This window comes from Octopus bimaculoides, chromosome 6 (assembly GCF_046866305.1).
Source record: "Octopus bimaculoides isolate indiv1 chromosome 6, ASM4686630v1, whole genome shotgun sequence".
Lineage (NCBI taxonomy): Eukaryota > Metazoa > Mollusca > Cephalopoda > Octopoda > Octopodidae > Octopus > Octopus bimaculoides.
The window spans coordinates 22,578,862-22,590,508 of NC_142933.1; the positions used below are offsets into that span (position 1 = coordinate 22,578,862).

General features: G+C 40.0%; 1 protein-coding gene across 2 annotated transcripts in view; it reads left to right on the top strand.

The window, feature by feature from the left end:
* Positions 1–7,461: 7,461 nt before the first annotated feature.
* The window catches only part of LOC106883920 (uncharacterized), a 23,347-nt gene continuing 19,161 nt past the window's right edge, over positions 7,462–11,647 (top strand). The window contains exon 1 of one of the 2 annotated variants that reach the window (XM_089353599.1): positions 7,462–7,845. The gene's annotated coding sequence lies outside the window, so the exon portion shown is untranslated. Of the gene's footprint in view, positions 7,846–7,877; positions 8,012–11,647 lie in introns of those variants that run through there. The other variant, XM_089353598.1, reaches the window with a different exon arrangement.

Consider the following 11,647-nt stretch of genomic DNA (forward strand, 5'->3'; position numbering starts at 1 on the left):
TAAAAATTATTGAACGACACCTGGTGGTGGTATGGTAACATGATAGTGTGACAGTGTGGTGTGTTAGTGTGGTGGTGCATTGCTGTAATTGTGTGGTTTAGGATATAAAAGGCAACTGTTTGTTGTGCTGTTGCTGGTTCAATGTTTTATTGTGCAAGGCAGCTTGATAAATGATTTGGCGTTTGTAAAGGAATTCTTTTGACGGCTAATTTGACCGTTTGACTGTTGAATAGATTGCCATGTAGTATTCACTCCAACTCACTACGCTCTGAGTTCAAGTAGAGCTGAGGTTCAACTTTAATTTCTATCTTTTCTGGGTCGACAAATAAGATCTTGTCCTCTGCTAGATTCTTCTCTTTATATCTCTCTATCTATCTTTTTGCAGTTAGATTCGGAGAAGGATGGGTTTCGCTAGGTATGTAAATACCCGAGAGATGCCGTTTGTCACGACGGTGCTCCTATGACTATATGAGGTGTTCAGGACACATGGTAAGGTGTATTTCACAAGTTCTTGTAGTTCTTTAGCCTCAGAGCAGTTTTGATCGAGAAGACGTATGATGAAGGACGTTCCAGCCATGGCCACCCAGTAATTTTATATCTAGGATTACATTGTCCAATTTATTTCCCCTTTCTGAATACTGAAGGTTGTGGTTTAAGGGAATGTAACTGATGCATGGTGTCGTGTTAGTGTAAAAAAAACAAAAGTAAAGATTACCTTCTCGAGTCACACCGACTCACAAGGGCCGGTTTGCCATTTTCCATGGCGTATATATTCCCCACATGGATGGGACAACGGTCCGTCGCAGGATTATTCATTTTTCCGGCTGAGTGAACAAGAGTAACGTGATATAAAGTGTTTTGTTCAAGAACACACTGCATCACCCGGTTTAGGAGTCGAAACCACAATCTCACGATCATGAGTCCAACACCCTAACCACTAAGCCACGCGCCTCAACTCGTGGTAGTGTGGTTTATGGTGGTCCTGTAGGAGTTTGAAGTTTTGTTGTATATTTTTTTCAAGTCCTAGGACTCCTGAGGCCATTTATCCGGTTCCCACGGCCTATAAGTGACCGAAATCACAACATTCCTCCTGAAAGTGGCACTGGTCAGTTGCAGTGTTCAAACCCAGCAATTTTAAGGGAGGATAGAAATCGATTACATCGATCCAAGTACTTGAATGATCACATTTCATCGACTCCGAAGAGATGACAGGCAAAGTTGACCTCGGTAGGATTTGAACTCAAAACATGAAGAGCCGGAAAAAACGCCGCTTAGTATTTCGTCCTCTGCAGTAACGACTCCGCCAGCCTACCACCTCGAGGTATATGGGGTGGATTGTATAAGATTTCAGACGATGAAAGTGTTCTTGTGTGCTGGTGTAGTGATATAATGGGGTATATTTTATGGGATCAAGTTTCAGTTATTGTTGTTTGATCCCCCGACTCAATACTGAGCGAGCAGATCCCAGATCAGAGACATTGCAGCCGTGAAAGGAGGGAAACCAGCGCCAAATTGCACAACTTGGATTTTCTTAAGATGGTATAATGTCTCTTGAGGGGAATTTTCTGCTATTTCTAGCACGTGCAATCCCATGGTCACGAATGACCACTGGATTTCACCTAGAAAGTTCCCCTCTGAGGCACAAGTCCGGGCAAGGTTGTTTATGGAAGACCAGAAGTTGCCCATGCATACCAGGCTTCCCTCTCCACGCCACCGATGTTATCCAAGGGAAAAGAAAAGGAAGAGGCTGTCGCAATTTATTGCTACAGCTGAATGAACTAGAACAATGCAAAAAATAACGTGTCTTGCTCAAGAACACAACACACAGCCCAGTCCGGAAATCGAACTACCTCATGCTTATGAGCCCGACGCTCTAACCACTGAGCCATGCGCCTTCACTACCCTTGCACGTAGAGCCCTCGCCACCACTCATTAGCTTCATATAGTAATGTCATATTGTGATTGAGCTGATGTATGGGGAAAGAATACACTACTGGAGTGGTATGGTGGGGCAGTGGAATAAGGTGAAGTTGATGAGCTTATTTTTGTTTTTGCTTAACCCCAGAGCAATCCTGATTATGCAGACTGATGACCGAAGGTACTCCAGCTATGAGCATCCTATATTTTCACAAAATACAGAGATACCAGGATCGCATTACGACATTGTGTAATTTGTGTTCACTTATATTCATTGCGGTAATTTAATCGCTTGGTAATCTCGTAAAATTTATTACATAACGATCCTGTACATAAACGGTCAGTTCATCGCCATGAGAAATATATCGTTAAGAAATTCATCTTGCTACACATAGAAAGTTAAAGTTTCTAACCATTTATAGGAAATGAAGAATTTGCGTTGAAGAAGCACATGGCTGTTCTTATATCAGGCCTGTCTTGAAAGCAGCTCATGATTTCGTATGTTTATTTGACAATAATAGGTTTTCTGGAAGAGATTCGGTCTGTCATAGATTATGTTGAAGACGTGTAAGATTGGAGAGTTAGAACCTGGTTTGGTTCAACGACATTCTTACATTGAGATTGGTTTAAAGAATTGTTTTACTGCAGCAGCGGAAAATGCGTCTGAGATAAAATATTTCTTGTGAAAGATGGCATTGATCTTTCAAATGGCTTGATTGAAAACACTCCGGTCTACGAACCGGAAAGTTCCAGAAATCATGACAAAGAAGCACTCAAGATACGAAGTAATAATCCAAGAGTCGACATTAGAATATTAACAACAACAACAACAATAATTATAATAATAATAATGATGATGATGATGATGATGATTATGATGATGATGATGATGATTATGATGATGATGATGATGATTATGATGATGATGATGATTATGATGATGATGATGATGATGGTGATGATGATGATGATAATAATAATAATCATAATAATAATAATAATAATAATAATAATAACAATAATAATAATGGTGATGATGATGATATTACTACTACTACTACTACCACCACCACCACTACTACTACTACTACTAATGATAATAACACTGATTTCTTTATTAATCAGAAAGGTTTTACACGAAGAAAAACATAGACAGTACAAGACAAAACAAAGAATGTGTGTGTGTGTGCGTGCGTGTGTGTGTGTGTGTGTGAGTGTGTGTGTGTATGTGTGAGTGTGTGCGTTAATGTGTGTTGTTGTGAAGGCCTTGCGTGTAAACATGATGAACCTAATGAAACAGGAAAGACACAAAAGGATGTATAAAGTAATAATTGAATATCTGGTATAGAAATTTCACAGCGCTAAAAGAAATATAAAGAGAGTGCAGCGGAAATGCAATGCCTTGTCAATGAACGTCGAAGTTGTGCGTACTTTGTGTTTATAGATTGTGTTTTCCTTCCGCTGTTGAAAACAATGTCAAGTTTTGAATGCTTTATGAATTTTTTAAGAAGTATGTTGTATTTGTGTTCTTCAAAAATATACGAATAAATTTGACATGAATCTTTTATCTTTCAATTTCTTTCTTATTGTTAATGAAATGCGCTGTATTTGTTGTTGGCACTCCGTCGCTTACGACGTCGAGGGTTCCAGTTGATCCGATCAACGGAACAGCCTGCTCGTGAAATTAACGTGCAAGTGGCTGAGCACTCTACAGACACGTGTACCCTTAACGTAGTTCTCGGGGATATTCAGTGTGACACAGTGTGACAAGGCTGACCCTTTGAATTACAGGCACAACAGAAACAGGAAGTAAGAGTGAGAGAAAGTTGTGGTGAAAGGGTACAGCAGGGTTCACCACCATCCCCTGCCGGAGCCTCGTGGAGTTTTAGGTGTTTTCACTCAATAAACACTCACAACACCCGGTCTGGGAATCGAAACCGCGATCCTATGATCGTGAGTCCGCTGCCCTAACCAGTGGGCCATTGTATTTAATCTGAATAAAAAAAAAATCTTTAAATAAATACAGCTGCACGAAGCCGCACTAAATAAAATATATTTGTGTGAAGTCGTACATAACATAGTTATGTACGACTCCACACAAATATATTTTATTTAGTGCGGCTTCGTGCAGCTGTATTTATTTAAAGATTTTTTTATTATTCAGATTAAATACATAGTTATGTACGCTGTGGTGTGGGAGGACCTGTGGCCGCGGAAATAGATTTAAGAGGAAAATAAACAAACAAATAACTTCTAGACGTCATGCATGAAAAAGTACTTGGGTCAGTGGACGACCTTTGCGAGGGTTTCAAAGGAAGATTTGGTGTTTATAGATGTTATTCACAGTGCAATGTATTTTCATACGTCTTCTTGGAGGAGAATTTCCTTTCGAGACTATTTTTGCAGCGGAAGGTTTTCTCATATTCGAGTGCACCCGAACGTGTGAAATATGATTTTACAGGAATAAACCTTCAATATTGTTATCAACGGCGCAGGCGTAACTGTGTGGTAAGAAGTTTGCTTCCAAACCATATGGCTCCGGGTTCAGTTCCACTGCGTGGCACCTTGGGCAAGTGTCTTCTACTCTAGCCTCGGGTCCACCAAAGCCTTGTGAGTGGTTTTGGCAGACAGAAACTGAAAGAAGCTTGTCATATATATATATATATATATATATATATATATACATATTCATATATATATATTTATGCGTGTGTGATGTTTTGTCTGTTTTTGTACCCCCCTTCATCGCTTGACAAACGATGTTGGTGTGTTTACGTCCACTAACGTAACGTTTCGGCAAACGAGACCGATAGAATAAATACTAAGCTTGCAAAGAATAAGTCCTGGGGTCGAATTGTTGGACTAAAGCCTCTTAAGGTGGTGCTCCAGCATGGCGTCAGTGAAATGACTGAAAAATGTAAAAGTAAAAAAAAAAAAGGAAAGAAAAGCGGATAAAAAGTATGGCTGTCTATTGGCTCACACCTTCATTTACCTTGTGAAGAAATTAACACTGCAATGCATTTAGAGGTGACGTATTTATCGGGATGAATTTATAATAATAAATGTACCAGACACTAAAATACGAGGAAAATTTGGCAGCTATTTCTAGCAGCTCGATTCAGCACTAATTCGATTTCTGGTTGGGTTGTCGGTATATAGATACGCTGGAGATGTGGTGAAGGGTAGCGGTTGGTGTGACGTCGATGAGGTTTGTTTTTGTGCTGTGATGTTGAAGCGGTGAACTGTTGATGATGTATATAGATCCGGTGGTTGTGTGATGTAGTGTCATTTAGATGCTGATGCGGTGGTGGTGGTGGTGGTGGTGGTGGTGGGAACTATTGCGGTGTAGTGTTGTGGTGGAGAGGTGTGGTAACTAGTTAAACTGGTTACATGATTGAGTGATGCTATTATATCTTGTATGTTGGCTTCATGTATTACAGTGTGTCGTGGTGTTATTGGCAGGAGTGTTTGTGGCGTAGGTCAGTATATTGACAGGTTGGCGACGTCGTATTTAGCTGAGCATGCATCGATATGACTTTATACAAATCCAAATCTGACGTATCTGGTTTAGTTAGCGGTTGGATTGTTATTTCTTTCCATGATTTATTGTTTTCCGTGTAAAAGTCACGTCGGACATCTTTCTTAATATAAAAGCATCTTAGAACTTATGGGAAAAGAAAGAGCAAGTTTATTTATTAATTTTTTGCCATCAAGTTTTAATATTCCTGTGTTTAATGTAGTAACAATTACGATTCTGCAAAAAACAACAAAAAAACCCTTTCTTTTTTCATATATTTGCTCTCCATTTTTGAAGCGTTTTTCTTTCCTGTGGGGTATGGGACTTCGAAGAACAGCTATTCCGAATCTCCGAAATTTATTGTTCTTATCTTGGTTTTGAAGATCAAGGGTATCTGTAGGTCGAGTCACTTCTTTGCATTGAGAGGTTACAGCTGCGGCACAACGGATATGTAGTTAGAATGTGTCAGGAAATAATCAAAAGACGGTTTCTTGAAGCCGAGTCAACTGGCAGGTGACCTAGGACTGGACGAAGGACGAAATGGGTGGGAAAGCATCCATAGTTTCCATTGGTCACGCATGGGAACCCAACGTAAAATTTCAATGACGGTCGTTTCTCATAGAACACTATGAAGGAGGTACTCGAGGACTCCACTTAAAGAATCTTCGCAGGAATACTGGGCGGAAGAGATAAATGGATGTTGGTTTGGCGGAGTGATGTAGTTCTGTGGTTGTGTAGTAGTAGTGCATTAGTGTTTCATATGTTTGTGCAGTGGTATGATAGTGTAAGGTGTTGTAGTGTGGAAGCTGTTTAATGTATTTCACTAATAACATGATAATACAATATTGTAGTTCTGCCTACATATTGATATGTTGAAACGGACGGTGTGACATTATACTGATGTGATTCGGTGGAGTTTTCTATTAATATGATGGTGCAGTGGTGAGCTGGCAGAAACGTAAGCACGCCGGGCGAAATGCATAGCGGTATTTCGTCTGCCACTACGTTCTGAGTTCAAATTCCGCCGAGGTCAACTTTGCCTTTCATCCTTTCGGGGTCGATTAAATAAGTACCAGTTACGCACTGGGGTCGACATAATCAACTTAATCCGTTTGTCTGTCCTTGTTTGTCCACTCTGTGTGTAGCCCCTTGTGGGCAGTAAAGATATAATATGATGGTGCAGTGGGAGGCGGTGAGCTGGCAGAATGGTTAGCACGCAGAGCAAAATGCTTAGCGGTATTTCGTCCGTCTTTGAGTTCTGAGTTCAAATGCCACCGGGGTCGACTTTCCCTTTCGTTCTTTCGGGGTCGATAAAATAAGTACCAGTTGAGTATCGGGGTCGATGTAAACGACTAACCCCTTCCTCGAAGTTCCTGGCCTTGTGCTAGAATTTGAAAAATATATGTTTGTGTAGTAGTATGGTTTGTCAGTGGGGTAGGGGTGCATGTGGGAGTGGTGTGACGGTATGATGTGGCGGTGGTAGTAGAACGTGCTAGCGGTGTAGTGGGTTGATGTAATAGTGCTAGTATGATGACGTTGTGGAGTATTAGTATGATGTGGTGGCATCCTATAGATGTGCTAGTGATAGTGGTGGTCTGATGTGGCAGTAGTGCCATACGGTGGTAATGGTAGTGGCAGAGTGTAGTGTTGTTCTAGTATTGCTGTGATCATGTGATGTAGTGGTTATGTGTCGGTGTGATGCGGTAGCGGTGTCGTGGTAGTGGTATTGGCAGTGGTGGTGACGATGGTGGCAGTGACGGCAGTGATAGTAGTGGTGGTGGTGGTGGTGGTGGTGGTGGTGGTAGTAATGACGGTAGTGGCCGTGGTGGTAGTGGTGGCAGTAATAACGGTAGAGACAGTGGTGGTGGTGGTAGTAATGACAGTAGTGACAGTGGTGGTGGTGGCAGTAATGACGGTAAAGGCAGTGGTGGTGGTGGTAGTAATGACAGTAGTGGCAGTGGTGGTGGTAGCAGTGGTGGTAGTGGCAGTGTTGGTGGTGGTGGCGGCGGCGGTGGAAGTGGTGGTGGTAGCAGTGGTGGCATGGTGACTAGATGTCCTGAATGTAGTGACTCGTTGTTGTGGCGATCCAATGGCGTAAAGTGACAGAATATTGGCTTTAGTGTTTATCTATAGTTTTATCCATTCAAGACCGCAGAAACAATAGAGTGGCTCTATTGACAGGTCAGTAACGAATGACCCTTGCTCTGGTTGCCAAGCGATCTACAATATCGATCACTATACTCTTTTATATCAAATGGAATTAATGGGGAAAAAAAGAGCAGAGAAATAAAAAAAAATTAAAAAAAAGCAAGCAAACAAACAAAAACAAAAAAATATACAAATACGTTTTAATCATGAAAAAGAAAAAAAAAAAACGAAAAATACAAGAAAGGAAATGGTGTTCTTATCACGTGAGTATTGCATCCATGCTCGAAATATCACTTCCGGCGTTTTATTTTTGTTCGTTGGTTTGATTTATAATTTGCTTGTTTTTATTTTGTTATTTATCTATTTTTATTGTATCTTTTTTTTTTCACGTTTGAACAAATTTCTTCCGTTATTCTGGAAACGAAACTGGTAAGCTGTGTTGTTATTGTTTGTATTTGTATTGTTGTTGATAGTTTTTTTTTTCTAATTCATGCTGGAGACAGAGTTGATGTTGATGTTGGTGTTGGTGCTAGTGTTGGTTGCACCACTGGTGGTAGAAATACTACCGTTGACGGTGTTGTTGATGCTATTGTTGTTGGCGGAGGTAAAAAAATACGCACACCACCCGTTTTCGGCGTAACTCTAACCCTAACCTTAAACCTAACCCTAACCCTAAACTTAGCCCTAACTCTAACCCTACTCGCCGAAAACAGGTGGTATGCGTATTCTTTATCTTCATCATTGTTGTTATTATTGATGATCACGACGACGACGACGACGATGACGACGATGATGATGATTATTGATAACACGTTTGGTGTTTGTAGTTGTGGTCCCTCTTGAACTAATCCACCTCCTTTTTACCCTCACCAAGTACAGTGTTGTTCAACTTTAAATACAGAACGGTGTGATTTATCTTTTAATCTTTTACTTGTTTCCGTCATTTGACTGCGGCCATGCTGGGGCACCGCCTTTAAGGGCTTTCAGTCGAACAAATCGACCCTCCAGGACTTAATTTTGTTTTTAAAGCCTTGTACTTATTCTTTTGCCGAACCGCTAGGTTACGGGGACGTAAACACGCCAACACCGGTTGTCAAGCAGTGGTAGGGGACAAAGACAGGTACAACGACACGCACGCACACACACACACACACACACACACACACACACACACACACACATACGATAAGCTCCTTTCAGTTTCCGGCTACCAAATCCACTCACAAGGCTTTGGCTGGCCCGAGGCTTAAGAAGACACTTACCTAAAGTGCCACGCAGTGAAACTGAACCCAGAACCATGTGGTTGGGAAGCAAACTTCTTACCACACAGCCACGCTTACGGTATATATTTTTAACTGACCGATCAGCCGTGTAAAAGCTGGCTTCTTGATTTGAAGTTGTCCATTTTTTTATTGTTGCTGTGGGTTTTAAGGATGGTGATAATTTACGTTCTGAGTTCAAATCTCTCCGGGGCCAATTTTGTCTTTTCGTCTTTTAGAGGATCAATAAAATAAAGTCCTTGTGAAGAACTAGGGTCGGTGGCACCGACGACTACACTCTACTTTAAAAAAAAAAGCGAGAAAACAAATGCTGGCGTTGTGCCTAAATTAGAAACCATTAAAGTTGTTGTTGTTGTTGATGATAATGATGATGATGATGATGATGATGATGATGATGCTGATGGTGGTGGTGGTGGTGGTGGTGGTGGTGATGATGATGATGATGATGATGATGATGATGATGATGGTGGTGGTGGTGGTGGTGGGGATGATGATGATGATGATGATGATGATGGTGATGTTGACGACGACAACCACGATGCTGATGATGCTGATGCTGATGATGGTGATGGTGGTGATGGTGTGGATGAGGAAGACGATGATGATGATGATGATGATGATGATGATGATGATGACGACGATAATTATGAAGGTGCTGATGATCTTGATTTTTTGTGCTTGCTGATACTATTGTTATTGTTGTTGTTACTGTTGTTGCTGTCGTTGTTAGTATTGTTATCAACATTGTTGTTGTTGTTGTTATCGTTCAAGTGACATTTTGTTTGGCTCAGTCAGCGTTGTGTTATAAATTCCCCACTACGTACTTTCCGTGTCGTTATCTGTCAATCGGTGCAGGAGATGTTTGCTTTAACGACGTTGTCTAATACAAATACTTTCACACATATATATTCTTAGTGAGATTTACATACGCACACGTTCACACATTCACACACACACACACACGCACACACACACACACACACACACACACACACACACACACACACACACACACACACATATATATATAAATATATATATATATATACAAAAAGACATAGGCAGGTTTTATTGCCCTGTATTTATATGCACCCACACATGCATGTATATGAATATAATCTCTATATATGTATATATGTATATATGTATATATATATATATATATATGGGAGAATATACGAAAAAACAACAACAGACGAGGACAGGTGGTGTAAATAACAAAAGGATGTATTAGTATGACGCTCGGGAATACGGAAAGTCTTTGACGTTTCGAGCTACGCTCTTCAACAGAAAGAATACGGAGACAAGGAGAAAAACACGGAGAAAAAAAATTGATTATATATATATATATTTATTCAAAATAAATGGAAGTGGAGAGACAAGTTACTGAAGAGATTGCAAGAGTGCAATGAAATAATTTAACAAAAGACTATATAAATGAATAAAGGACTGAACCAGTGCGTGTGTTTATTACCGGCATAATGCCTCTCCCAAGGTTTAATTGTATATATATATATATATATATATATATATATATATATATATATATATATATATATATATATATATATATATATATATATATATGTGTGTGTGTGTGTGTGTGTGTGTGTGTGTGTACCTATATACATATTTATGTATGTATATATATATATATATATATATATATATATATATATATATATACGTGTATAAATATATGTGCGTATATATATCGTACACATGCAAGTATATGTGTATATGTATCTGTGTATGTGTGCTTGTGCGTGCACGCGCATGCGTGTGTGTTTGTGAGAGAGTTGGAAAGAAAGCGTATGGGTGTGGGTGTAATTTGGCAGAGATAGAAGAGAAATATACGCGTCGATTATCTTAAGTATAGCAAATAAACAAAAACTTGCATACACGCTTACCTATACATACGCATATATATTTATCCATTTACCTATAGATGTACATATATGGATCGATAGGTTTGCAGATAAAGATAGAGAAATGCAAAATTCACCGTTTTACATTTACGTATTTACATATACAAACCGTACATGGACATACGTCAGAATACAAATGTGTACTCACACCCACACAAATACGAAAAACATGTGTAGGTACAGGTGAAGTAAACATCATAGAGGTTGATCCCCAAACAGAATCTTAACGTTGCAAGCTCTTTATTTCTATTGTGCCTTAAGTATTCGTATAACTGGGAACAAACTTATATACTGAGAACGTGTTTCTCAACTTCCTTCTCTTCTCTCTTCTTTGGCTACGCTTCGCCTGAGAGGGGCAGTGAGGTTTAATTTTGCCATCATTTCCAGAAAATTTTCCTTTGCCATCTCTCGTCAACCATAACCAAACTTTGGTCTCCAAATCGATCTTCAGCAAGAAACAGCGCATTAATATAGCTGAGAAATCGTAGAAGCCGGCTTCAATGAGCAAGCAGTTGCGTACCGTTGTATGACAAAAGCTTCATGAATCAACTCCTGATATCTGGCTTTTGCAGTTGAGAGATGCTAATTCCGTCTTCTCCGGTTACTAATGTGGGTTTGGTGCCCAAGGATAGAAGAACCATGACTGATTGATACAAAATGAAAAGCAGATGGCTCACTCTTGTTTTTGCCCTGGGGCCTTTCAACTTTCTCTAGCAATTTTACCCTTTTGGGTAATGATGCTTACTTCCCTTGGCTTTATCTTCCCACAAGTATGTCTATTTGGCAATTTTGTAAGGACCTTGGCGTGACTCAGTTTCTATCGACGATACGTTTTCAGCTATTCGATTAACTCCACC